This window comes from Elaeis guineensis, chromosome 11, assembly GCF_000442705.2.
Source record: "Elaeis guineensis isolate ETL-2024a chromosome 11, EG11, whole genome shotgun sequence".
NCBI classification, from domain to species: Eukaryota; Viridiplantae; Streptophyta; class Magnoliopsida; order Arecales; family Arecaceae; genus Elaeis; species Elaeis guineensis.
Genome location: NC_026003.2, coordinates 107,180,432 through 107,194,525, shown reverse-complemented (window position 1 = coordinate 107,194,525; position 14,094 = coordinate 107,180,432).

The window sequence follows — 14,094 nt, the reverse complement described above, 5'->3', positions numbered from 1 at the left end:
GCTGAAAGGCTGGACCACTTATAATTTTAAAGAGCCATTCACAGGTTAGATAGGATTCGATCAGACACTATTCTTTAGTGTGACAAATGATCCAGCACGCATCATGGTGTGTTGCTACTAACGTGTTGTGCTAAGGTATCTACTAGAACAGGCCCACCACTAGAACAGGCCCACCATGGTTCGCATGCTTCCTCGATCTTTGGTGTATCATATTTGGTGTGGACTTTGTCACGTAACCTGTTGCAGTAGATTAAATTATTTTGTTCATAATTATATAGCTTATCCATCCATAATTAGAATAGGTCCCATGCTTCTCATGCTTTCCCGTTCTTGGACCATCAAGTTTGGTGTCATTCAGCTAATCTGTTCTATTGGTATGGACTTTGTCATGACACTTGTTTTATGGATTAAATTATCTTATTCGTAATTATATAGCTTATCCATTTTACTGCCGCAGTGTACACCACAATTAGAATAGCTCCATGCTTCTCATGCTTCCCCGTTCTTTGACCTATATATCAAATTTGGTCTCATTCAGATAATCTAGTTTGTTAGTGTGGACTTTATCGCGTCACTTGTTTTATTGGATTAAATTATTTTATTCGTAATTATATAGCTTATCCATCTGTGGGGGTTGGACGGCATACAACATAATTAGAATAGATCCCATGCTTCCCCGTTCTTAATTGGACCTATTAAACATGGTCTCATTCAGCTAATCTGGTTCGTTAGTGTGGACCTTCACTTGTTTATTGGATTAAATTATCTTATTTTGCAATTATATAGCTTATCCATCTCATTGCGACTGTCTACACCTTCATGATCCTTTAACTAAATCCATATAAACTGCTAAATATATATATCCAACTTCGTTGAAGGCTACGTGTCTAGTTGACAGGCCCTAATATGGTTAAAATTTTCATTAGAGTGGATTAAGAAGAAAGGCTTTTAACTATCCATTGTCATAGCATTATTTCTAAGATAACAACATAATCAAGAGTGACAATTTTGATTTGAACTCATTTATTCGAGCAGACCTAACATTGAACCAAGTGGTTTGTATGAATTAACGAAGAAGACGACGAAAACAAAACAGCAGCAGCAACAGCAACAACTATATATCCAGTTTTTCTAATCCAGATCATTGAGACTGTGGGCTGAGAGCACGTTCCTCAGACCCACTAGCAAGCAAGGATCGATGGACTTGGAACCACTCAAGTCAATGGATGAAGACTCCTAATTTAATTAAATATATCACACTCAACAAGTTAGGGGAGCATGAGCAATTGGTTCAAAACCCAATCTGTTTGATTGGTATCTTAACTAATAGGAAGAGATGAAAGTGGCCCTGTGCTAGGTTGTTATTGCTTCCAACATGAAATAAATAGCTGATATTTTCTGCCCATGATGCGTTCTAAAACAATTCAAAACACCCAAAACAAAATAGCCCAAACAAATACTACTCGTACAATAAAAAGTGGGAAACTCGGGCATGGCACATGGGAATTACGTTGCAAGGAAAGGGTTGTTTGAATTTTTTTCTTGAAGGTTTGTTATTACTCCCTGGTTATCAAATGGTACATGGATTTGATTGTCACCACATGATAATTGAAATATGCAAACAATACCATCACGGTAGATTAGACCTAGCTTTTGTACCAATGTTTCCCCTTGTCGGTTGGAACCATTACATTACATCGTCCTTTTTAATTGTATCAACAATACATCCTTATTTGAGCAATTGGTTATAGTGGAACACTTCCCTGATCCAAAATTGCTCACCATGCTAATTAGAGACCCCGGGAAACAACATTGAGCATGGAAATTGTGCAAGTCTATCAATCTGTCTGTTTGTCTATCTAAATTAATAGGATTCTAGTCAATTATTGCTAGAATTTAGAAATCAATCGTTCTTGCTTTTCTGTTAATACTGCATGCTTGTGATTCCAATTAGGTGGCAAGCACGTTGTCATTAATTGTTGGCCTGGGAAGCATTGGGTCTGAAACAACGAAAGGATTGAAGCTTTTGGCTGTAATATCTTGTATCATTCAAGGAAAAGTAAGGCTTCTGTGACATATAAATACTTTTCAAATGCTTGCGATCTTGCAGCTGAAAGGAACATTCTAGTTGTGTCTGGTGCACTGGCCAGTGAAACACATTACATCATCAACAAGGATGTCATGGCAGCATTAGGAAAGGAGGGAATCATTATAACTATGGGATGGGGCCTTTAGTTGACGAGGATGCATAGCTTGGAGGTGCTAGTCTTGACGTGTTCGAGAACGAAACCCTCCATGCCTAAGGAGCTGTTCCTCATGGGCAACAGTTTTGTCATCTCACAGAGTCGAAGCTGTTTTTACTTCAGGATACTGAACTGGGTCAGCCGGTTGTAGCCAATCTAGCGGCTTTTTCCTCGACACAGATCATCTGTATCATATGAAATTCATACATATCTAATGAGTTGCGCTTATGAGAGGTTTAGGATTAAAATTCTAGATATTGCTTAATAAAAAAGAACTATCGTAATTTTATATACTAATTAATCAAAGATCCGCACGTTGCGCGGGATCGGATACACAAAAATAATTTTTTAAATATTATTATTTTATTTTTCTGATATTACTGTGTTCTTATTATTATTCAAATTATTATTAATAATAAATTAATATTTTAAAAATAATATATTTATTATTATTTAAAAAATATTTTTTAAAAAAATATTTTATTATTAATTTTTGAACTATTTTTTTAAAAATAATATGTTATTATTATTAATAGTATTTTTAAAATAATATTTTGAAAAAATAATATTTTTATTATTATTTTAAAATTAATATTTTTCTTCTGCTTCAAATTATTATTAATAATAAAATAATAATATTTTTTTTTACTTTTTACTTTTTTCCTCTCCTCCTCAAATATTTTTTTTAAATTAACATCCTAAAAAAATAATATTTTAAATTATTATTAGTAATAAAATAATAATATTTTTTTCTCTCCCTCTTCAAATATTTTTTTTCTTTCTTTTCTTTTTTTTCCCCTTTCTTTCCCTTCCTCCTGCTGTCTCCCCCCGCCTCCACTACATCCTCCGGCTTCGGTGCCACCAACCCTCCTCCCCTCCTATATGCGGCCCTATCCTGTCGCTGTCCCCTCTTGTTCCCTCCCTCGATCCCAGTAAATCCGAGCCCTCGCGGCTCCGTGCGAGCACTGACGATCGCCCGTCCCCTCCCTCAGCTTCGACACCACTAACCTGGCCTGGCACCACCACCGTCCACACCGCACCCGCCATCCATGCCGCACCCAGTTCCATGCAACCACCAAACCCCCTCTCCTCCCCTCCTCTGCCTCCGACGCGACCAACCCCCTCCTCTCACTTCCGCGGCCTCGCCCCATTGCCGTCCCTTCCTATTCCTTCCCCCAGCCTCCGCGAACCCGAGCCCCTGCGGCTCCGTATGAGCACTGGCGACCGCCCCTCCCCTCTCCCGACTCTGGCACCACCAATCCCCCTCCCCTCTCCCGACTCTAGTACCATCAACCCCCCTCGCCTCCCCTCTCCGGCCCTAGCCACGGGCGGTCGCCAGTGCTCGCACGGTCGCCGGCTTGAAGCGATCGAATAGGGAAGCTTAGACGGTGGCTGGGATTCATCGGTGCTCGCATGGAACCATATGGGCTCGGGTCACGACGTTTTGTAAGGGGTATCCTTAAATCAGTAGAGGTTTTCAATGCTTTTTTGTCCAGGTGGCACAACCAAACTCATTTAAGGAGCTAAGTTGGCAATACTTCAATGCTCTTCCACAAAATATTATTATATATATATATATATAATATATATATATATGATAAGATTATTCTTGAAACCAAAAATAAGCAGGCCTTGTATGACCCAAAATGTTGGGGTACAATATCGGCCTGGTTAATCCAAGCCTCGGTTAATCCATCGTAGTGGTCAAGATGGGCCAATATGGTTGTCTACTAAATCTGGACCTGGTCAACCTTCTCAAATGTGAGTCAAAGTTGAAGGCTTGGACGGCCCAGTTCAATCCAAAACTACTTCGCTTTATAAATTTTTGTGCACCCTAACTTGTACATGGTATGTATTTCCTTTTCAAGCCAAACCCCAGCCCTGCCTAAAGTAGAAAATGCATCCTTGGCAATCCAGCATGACCATATAAAGCTCAAGCTATCCTTAGATGATCTAACATAACCTTACTCAAGTAATAGTTTGGTCAATTAAAAATGACTAGAGTAGGGTTTTGATTGCATTGAACAGTATTAGCCTGGATAGCATTGGATAATTTAGACATCAAATTGCTAGGCATGTAGTGATCCTTAAGCTGATTCAACTTGCATCAAGTACAATTCTAAGCAAAAATAAAGCTGGTAGGTTCTGATACTCATTGGACCATTTGATGATCCAATGCAATACTACCTGATCATTTATTGAGAATCAAAGGTCGGTGGTACATCAGACCACGTTATGTTCAACTCTCTTCCAAACTAAACAGCGTGAGTGTAGGTGGAGGTGGAAGACGTGATTATTCCCCATAAGGAGAAGGCTGAGCTGGAAGAGCATCTTTTTTTTTTTTTTTTTGTCAAAATTGAGTAAAGAATATGTGGACGTACAGAAATGTATGCAATAATTTGACCTAATGCTAAACACCTTTTTTCATGGTGAATATAAAAATCCAAACTTCCATCAAAAAAAGAATATAAAAATCCTAACATTACTTGGACAGGAGAAACCACATTACCCCTTCTCAATCTCCCTTTCCATGATGGAAGTTTTCGTTGGGACTCTCCATTAAGGCTGGCGCTTGGAGGATCTTTAGGGTGCAAATCCTAGATATTGCTTAAAAAAGACTATCAATCTCTTTCCCAAAGATACTGGTTTATTCTTGAAAATCCAATCACCAGGCAGGTCTTATAAAAACCAAAACGCAGGGGTATAATATGGGCCAGGTTAATCCAAATGTGAGTTACTAAAACCATCTTGTTGGTCAATATGGGCCAATATATTTGTTTACTAAAGCTGGACCCGGCCGGCAACCTATTCTACTTCGACTCAGATTAAATTGAAGCTTGGACGACCAAGTTCAACCCAAACCAACTTTGCTTTAAACTGATCCCAACTTGTATAGTATATATTTCCTCTCCAAGTCAACCCTAGTTGCCTGAAGTATAGTAATGCAGCCCTATCGATTCAGCATAACCCAATAAAGCTCAATCTATTCTTACATGATCCAACCAAACCGAACTCAACCCATGTAATGTTTGGTTTAAAAGTGAGTTGAGTAGGGTTTGGATTGCATTACTTAAATTTGAAGAAGCCAGATAGAATTGAATAATTTAGGAATACTTATGTCTCAGTCTTTAAGTTGATCGAACTCTCACGAAACTAGAATCTAAGAACCCATTCTTTAGAGAGTAAAAATCTCATGCAGAAATATGTATTTATCTAGATAAGTATTTATTAAATAATATTTAGTCAAAAAAATAATTTATCTTTATTATTTTATGCATTAAAAATAGTTAAAAAAATATATTATTATTTTTTATTATTTTTGTATTACTACTTTTCTGTGTAAGTTGCTAAAATCTATTCCTATTTTTCATAATACCCATTATTATATAAATATTTTTATATATGGTAGTATAGTATAATATAATATATTATATAATATATAAATTCATAAAATATAGATAATATATGTTATAGATAAAATAATATAATATAGATAATATATATTATATATAACATATATTATATTATTATATATTATTATAATGATATATTATATTAAAATAATAAAAAATTATTATCTGATAATAATATTATATCATATAATATCTTATAATGAATTATAGTATATTATATTACACATAATTTTAATATAACATAGAAAATATATGATATATAATATAATACAATAAAAATAATATATATTTTATTATATTACATATAAGATAATATATAATATTATTACTATTGCTGCAAGGCTCTAGAGTGGTGCTAATATGGCTGGAGCTGGATGCGGCATGAGATCCACAATGCGATGAAGTACATACAAAGATGGTTCACTTCAATACTTAAGTTAGTCGAAGCTTTGAAAATAATAGAGAGAAAAAAAAATGAGAGTCAAGAGAGCAGAGAGAGTTCTTCTTCCTCCTCTCTATTTATTTATATTTGCTTGTTGTTCTTTATCTAAGGCTCCCTTTTGTACTTCTTTTGTATAGAAATTGAGTCCGTAAGCTGCTAATCAGAATCTGTAAGTTTATTAGGCCTAGTCCTACGGACTATTATACCACATTCTAGCTTTTATTGAGGGAGGAATCTCTCCCACTTTCTCTAAATGGACGTCGTTACCCGTGGATGTCAGGTGCAAGCTTCACCCACATGGTTGATCGAATTGGTGATCCTGGTCCACACCTAGTGTAACCTCACTGCATCATATTGGATGTGCCTAAGTAGAGGATTGATCTTGGTCAATAGGTCTTTCCTATAATATATGTTTCCTATTTTTGAGTTTGAAGTGCCCTTTTGGCTTCAGATGAAGGAAATTATCACCTTGGTAGTTGGATCGTCAACCTAATCTCTTTGTGGGAATATACATCTTGCTGTGCTTTGGAAGGAGAAGCATCCAGAGATATTTAATGCATCATTTCGTGAACCGCACCACCATTACTGTAGGGGGTTCGAGAAGTCACAGAATGATGCTCCAAGCAAAAGGAATCTAGGGATTTGTCTATGGATTCGTTGAGACTTGCCACATGCCAGGTGATGGCAGGTTCCGAGGTGACTCCATATGGTTCGATCAGATGAAAGTGCAACAAATGATTGCAAGATTCGTTGCTTCCAATACTAGCCAAGTGGCAGAATTTGGCGACTAGATGGCCAAATCTATACTATCGATGATCTGTATAAATAGATCCTTTGGGCGGGCAATTTTCTGTCATCTCATTGCCAGCTACTCTTTTGTCATTGTAGCCGTCAGAAAAAGATTCTCTTTTATTTGCTTTGTAACTATGAGGCCGTCGGTAGCAAAGAAGAAGATGTGCTCCTCAAGCAGAGAGTTCTCATCTAAAAGAGCGAGGAGCATCCAATTGGAGCTTGTTGTCTCCGATCCATCACCGTTCCTAGTGGAGACTGAGGATAAATCGGTTGAAGTCGAGCCGTAGCAGGCTCATTTTCTATCTAGCTAGGCCCTACCCAAGGTCAAGCATAAATGTATCATGGAGTACAAGACCTTGGTGGACTTTAAAGATTAACTAATCAAGGCATCTTCTACTATCTTCATCCAGAGATTCTATGACTGCAAGGCATGTCTACAGTGGATAGTCTCGAAGCTGGACCTAAGACACCTTCATCCCAAGAATAGTGATGAAGAAGCCGAAGCATTTTTCTTGGACGAAGACTAGATCTTCCTCCTTTTTGTACTAATTTTCGGTGCCTTTTTTGGCATCATTCTATAAATAACTTTTGGTTAATGAAAAATATATTTTCATTATATTTATCTTTTATATGAAGTATCTCACTTCTTTTGCGGTGTTGGTATGGGTTGGCCATTTGCCTCAGTCAAGGGCTTGAATGGATCCACAGGGTCGGTTTCTATGGTCGAGCCAAGATCTCCCTTGACTTTATTTGAAGCATTTGCTTCCTTAGTATGCAGTGAATAAACTTTTTGAAAATTGTAGGCTTGTTTGCACACCAAGCACTGGATGTTGATTGGTGTCATGTCGCCTTCCATAGATCAAAGAAGATGATTCGTCTCGAGGGTTGCATTTAATACCATTGCCTGCTTTCCAAGAAGTGCAGTCTCTGATGCCTTTCAAATGGCAAAATTTATCATGTGATCAGTGGGGCGTTTGAACATGCATGGGCTTGCCCCTTCTATAAGTAGGGGTTCTACGGCTTGAGATTGGTATTGCCTCAGTCATCTTCCATAATGTCATGGTGGTGCCACCTTGTCCAGTGTCAAAGGATCATCGGCACTCTTCTCTATCCTGGGAGATCTCTTTTTTCCTTCAATCAATCACAGAGTGCTTCCAGAGAATGCTTCAGTAAGCATTCTATTTTGGCATGGGTGGTGTTAGAAAATTTCATAGCTTCGGCTGTAGGGCTGCAACGATGGTCATCTGAGGCTCTTGGTGTTTCGTCCTTCACAGAAAGGTCTTTAATCTTTCTAAGGGACTATCTTTTGCCTCCCCAAATGTAGCCTTTTGACCCTCCTCAAAAGAATATCTTGGAGATGGATGGATTTCTAAGAGGAAGGCCTCCATACCACCATCGATATCCTTTAGAGGGGGTCATTGAGCATCGCAAAATGAAAAGATCTGCTCTCTTCATCAAGGGTCGCACCAGTTGGGGCTCGGTTTGTGCTTCGAGGGCCTTGGTCGGGCTCGAGTTTTATATTTCTTTTTTCTTTATTGTAACGAGACTTGCTCGACTAACTTGTAATGAGTTCCTTTAGAGTGTCCACGAACCTTTTGAATAAAGTGTGCATTTTATTGTAATTTTTTTTGTTATGTTGTTGGATGCTTTTCTTCTTTCTTTAGGTGGGGTCTTTGGATGAGTTAACCCTTCTCTTGTCATCGTCGCCAACTTTTGCTTGCAATATGAGATCTTCAAGGGGCTAATCCCTATTGGCTTCAGTGGGCCATGTGGGATTTCTAGGGGATTAGCCCTATTTGACTACAGTGAGCCTTGCAGCTACAATGGGTTATATTGGATTCTCAAAGGTTAGCCCTGGTTGGCTATAATGGGCCATATGACTATAGTGGGCCATATTAGATTCCCAAAGATTGGCCCTGATTGACTACAGAGGGCCATATGTGGCTATAGTAGGCCATGTTGGATTTTTGATGATTAGGTTCGATTGGCTATAGTGAGCCATGTGGATGTAGTGGGATATGTTAGATTCTTAGAAATTAGCTCCGATTGGCTACAATAGGCCATGTGGCTATAGTGGACCATGTTGAATTTTCAAGGATTAGCCCCGATTGACTACAGTGGGCCATATGACTATAGTGGGCCACATTGAATTTTCAAGAGTTAGTCTCGACTAGCTACAGTAGGCCACATGGCTATAGTGGGCCATGTTGGATTCCTAAGGAATAGCCTTAGTTGGCTACAGTAAGCCATATGGCTATAATGGATTACGTGTGGCTAGAGTAGGCCATATTAGGTTTTCGAAGATTAGCTCCGATTGGCTACAGTGGATCGTGGCTGGATTCAACGGGCCAGATTGGCTTCATTGGGCTATGTCGGCTATAGTGGATCATGGTTGGCTTCAGTGGGCCATGTAGGCTTTAATAGGCTATGTCGGCTACACTGGGCTATGGCTGGCTTCAATGGGCAAGAGTTGCTTTAGTGGGCCACATGGGGTTCTCGAAAGGCTAGCCCATGTGTTTCCATCATCTTGGCCTCCGCTTCAATCCGCCTGTGGGCAAGGAGCATTGTGTCACCTGACGAGGCAAGGCGTTGGCTCGGGTGTCCTTAGATATTTGCACCAGTAGGATCTCCATGTTCTAGAAAGTCTTGGAGATCTTTTCATCCTTTCTTGGATGCCGGGCCATCTTCACTCCTCGAGCCTCAGAGAATTTGAGGCCTAAGCCTTATGAGCTTTTCGGGATTATCTCGAAGGTGCTGTCGTTGGGGGCCGAGCATCATTCAATATAACCTTGGCTTTGCTCTCGCCTCCTGTAGGTCGGTTGACAATGTTATCCTTCAGAAAGTATTATGAAACAAAATATCAATTAAATTTTTATTATAAACTAAAATTATATTTACATTATGGCTGGTTATCATAGGCAGTGCGATGATGGTGCCATTAACTTTCCTTGAAAATCAAGAAGAAAAACGATGCCCCCAAACACCATCTCCTTTTCCTCAATTTGGTCTCCTACCCCTCGCACCTCCAATTGGGGTGGAGATGATGTTGATGATGTCGGCCATTAGTCAGTTATCATTGTTCTTCTTGTCAGATGCTTGATTCCGCCACTCCCGGACATATTTGCCAAGGTAGTCTTTCCAGATCAAGGCCTCGATTTTATCCTTGAGCTAACGATATTCCTAGGTGTTGTGGTCATGGTCACAGTAGAAGCGACAATACTTTCTTTTGATTCTTTTGTCTGAAGGAGACTTCATCAGCCTAGGTCATTGTAGATACTCTTGACTATCGATTTTCATTAGAATCTAAGATCGAGAGAAGAAGAGAGGAGTATAGTTGTCGAATCGTTGAGGCAGACTCCTTGGTCGGTAGCTCTTTTGTGGTTGAAAAGATTCTCTTTTAGCCTGGACCACTCGAGGATCTTCCCAATCTCTCTTCTTATCGAAGATCTTCTTTCTTTCTATCTGTTTGCATAGCTTCCAGGCTTCTTCCACCTGAGTGTACTTTCGAGCTTGGGCCAGTAGGTCAGTATAGTCCCTCGAAGGTTTCTTATCGAGGAAGAAGATAAAGCACTCATTCCATAGCCCTCATTTGAGTGCTGACATCGCCATCGACTCATTGAGGCCCCTCACCTTGAGCATGGCGGCATTGAAGCTTGCAATATAGTCACATAGTGACTCGTCCTCTTCTTACTGAAGAGAGAAGAGGCTGTCAGAGTTTCTTAATCAGGGTTGACAGCTCCTAAAGTAACGAACAACATGTCGAACTACTTTTCGAATGAATGAATGGACCCTAGTTGGAGTTTGGAATACCACACCCATGCCAACTTTCTAAGGTTGGCTGAGAAGACGAGGCAAAGGAGGGTGTCTAAGATATCCTGTAGCATCATGAGGGTTGCATAATCCTATAGGTGATCAAGGAGATATGTGGAACCATCATATGGCTCCAGTTCGGGTATCTTAAACTGATTCAGGATCAGTTTCTCTAGAATGATCTAAGAGAATGGCAGTTGAGAATTGAAGTCGAGACCATCATTGCTCCAGCAAGATCCATTCTGGACTTCATCGAGGTGATGCTCTATGTCTTGAACTCTCCTCTTGAGTTTCTTTTCACATCGAGATCTTTTGGGTTGAGAAAAATAGGCCAGAACCAAATCATTAGTAGAGGAAGAGTTTCTCGAGTGTGCCTCCTCCCTCAGGCTCCAATGGAAGGAGGAATGAGCTACAATAAGAGGGGAACGATAGAAGTGTCGTCAGGGAGTGGATCTCAGACTCTGAGAGTGAGATCGCCAATTGAGATGGAAGAGAGCCATTTGGGGGTTTGGCTTCACGTGCTATTATTGTCGCTCCATTACTTACTACAGTTGTTACACAGCATCGATCAGCACCTGACCTGGTTAGCCAGGGTGTCGAGCAGCGAGGGATCTATTATCGTCGGAGATTGCACTCCAATAGATCCACGGGCAGCATTGCTTTGGCTATGACAAACGGATTGCCAATGGGAGACAGTGAAGTTTTATGCCCTCATCTACACCATACTTTCTGTCTCTCAAAAAGACTGATCCCTTTCTCTAGTACAATCTATTGCTACAAAGCTCCGAAGTAATACTAATGTGACTAGAACTTGATACTGCACGAGATCCACGATGCGATGAAGTACTTGCAAAAAAAATCCATACTCGTTGGGTGTGTTCCGACAGGGGATCCTTCGTTGCTTAAGTCAGCCAAAATTTTAGAAATAATAGAAAAAAAAATGAGAGCCGGGAGAGTGAAGAGAGTTCTCCTTCCTCCTCCCCAATTGTTCATATTTGCTTGTTGTTCCTTGTCTAAGGTTCTCCTTAGTACCTCTTTTCTATAGAGGTTGAGCCCGTAGACCACTAGCCGGAATCTATAAGTCTGTTACGTCTGGATCTATAGAACGTTAGACTACGTTGTGGTCTTCATTGAGAAAGAATGTCTCCTACTTTTTCTGAATCAAAATTGTTAGTCGTGGATGTTAGGTGTAGGCTTAGGTGTAGGCTTCAACTATGCAGTTAGTCAAATTGGTGGTTTCAGGTCCACATCTGTTGTGACCTCACCACATTATGTTGGATGCATCTCAGTGGAGGATTGGTCTTGATCGACAGATTTTTTCATAATAATAATAATAATTATATTACTATATCATTATATTATCATTATAGAGTTGGGATTATATTAGGAATAAAATAAAAATAAATTATTTTTTTAGTTGATAGAAAAATAATTTTTCAACATGGATAAGACTTCCCCGCATGTCATGTGTAAATGTTATCATAGAGAAATAACTACCTACCTAGAAAAGTACAAGAATATTAGTCCTAAAGTGAAAAGGAAGCATGTAGGTAGGTGGGTTTAATACTCATTGGAGCAGTTGATGATCCAATGTAGCACAAGTCCTTGATCACTAACTGAGATGCATTAAAAAGCACAATCATGATGTGAGCATGACTGCAAACTCTGTATTATCGAGTATCTTATGTGTGATCAAAGGTGTCTCAAACCGCCACTCATGTCTCTTCGGAACTAAATAGCATGAGTGTAGGTGAAGGTGGAATATATGATTAGCCCCCACTAAAGAAAGTTGGGCTGGAATGGTATCCGAATTTTGTCAAACAGAGAGGAGCACGTATGGGCATGAAGTGGTGCATGCATAGTCTGACCTCATGCTGCACCAGTCTCGTGGGTGAACATAAAAAGTTAAAAATAATCCAGATTGAGAGAAATTATATCCACCGTGCGGCCAATTATGGCCACTGGTTTCTATATATTCATTTATTTTGATGCACTGTTATGAAAATAGATAGATGTGATTGGTGGCGAGTATGGCCACGTGGTGAATATCGTATAGGATGGAATAGTATTCGAATTTCGTCAAACAGAGTGGACAATATATAAGCATGGTGCATAACATAATCTTACTCATACTGCATCAGTCTGGTGAGTGAATATAAAAAATAAAAATAACTCAGATTGGGAGAAATTATATCCACCATGCAGCCATGACGCCAATCATAGCAACTAGTTTCGATATATTCATTTATTTTGATGCATCATTTTGAAAATGGATAGGTGTGATTGGCGGCGAGTATGGCCATGTGGTGCATATCGTATATGATGGAATAGTATCCGAATTTTGTCAAACATAGTAGAAAATATATAGGCATAAAGTGGTGTGTAGCATAATCTGATCTCATGTTGCAGCAGTCTCGTGGGTAAATATAAAAAGCTAAAATAACTTAGATTGAGGAAAATTATATCCACCATGCAGCCATGATGCCAATTATAACTGCTGGTTTCTATATATTTATTTATTTCGATGCATTGTTATGAAATGGATAGATACGATGGGCGGTGAGACAGCCACGTGGTGCATATTGTATAGTATATAATTTCTTCTAAGAATCGTTTGGATGGTTGGCCCAAAATCTCATTGAATTTTTGACTCATCCATCAAAAATTTTAAATTATAAGCTAGGCTAGATATGTTTGTAGTTATTCAAATTTTTTTTATATTAGAATTTTTTTTTCTCCGATTCGAACCGATCTACATAAAAGATAATTTATATAGATTTTTTTTTTCTATGAGATCCAGATAAATTCATACAAAAGATAGTTCTGAATAGTTGAAGTTATGGAGCTGGGATAATTTATAATACAATATTTTTGATGACTACATTGGTCCTATGCGATGTTGGATCTAGGCTGCAAATGGATCGGATCGGATCGGATCTTGAGTGATCCCGATCCGACCGATTTTTTGATCGGATCTTGATATTGAACCATACCATCCCAATAAAAAATTAGATCGGGTCGGATCGGTCCATGACGAATTTATTAACCATTGGATCATTTGGATCGGGTCGGATCATATATAACCCAGTCCCAATCCATAAAATACGGGTCCAGTTTAGGTCTAATTTGGATCAGATCGGATCATGGGTTTAAAAATCTACATAAAGTGGAATTAGAGCCATGGCCATATCTATCTTTCATATAGATATTCTTTCCTCTCCTCTCTTCCTACGTCTTCTCACTTACCATTGATAGTGGATATTGTATACCATCCCTAAGACAATAATAATGTACAACATTAAACAAGTAACTGGATATTTTAATTATGAACAACTGTTGGTATGTCTCCAATTTACTTTGTGTTTGTGGAAAATTTTTAGAAAAGTTTCGAGAT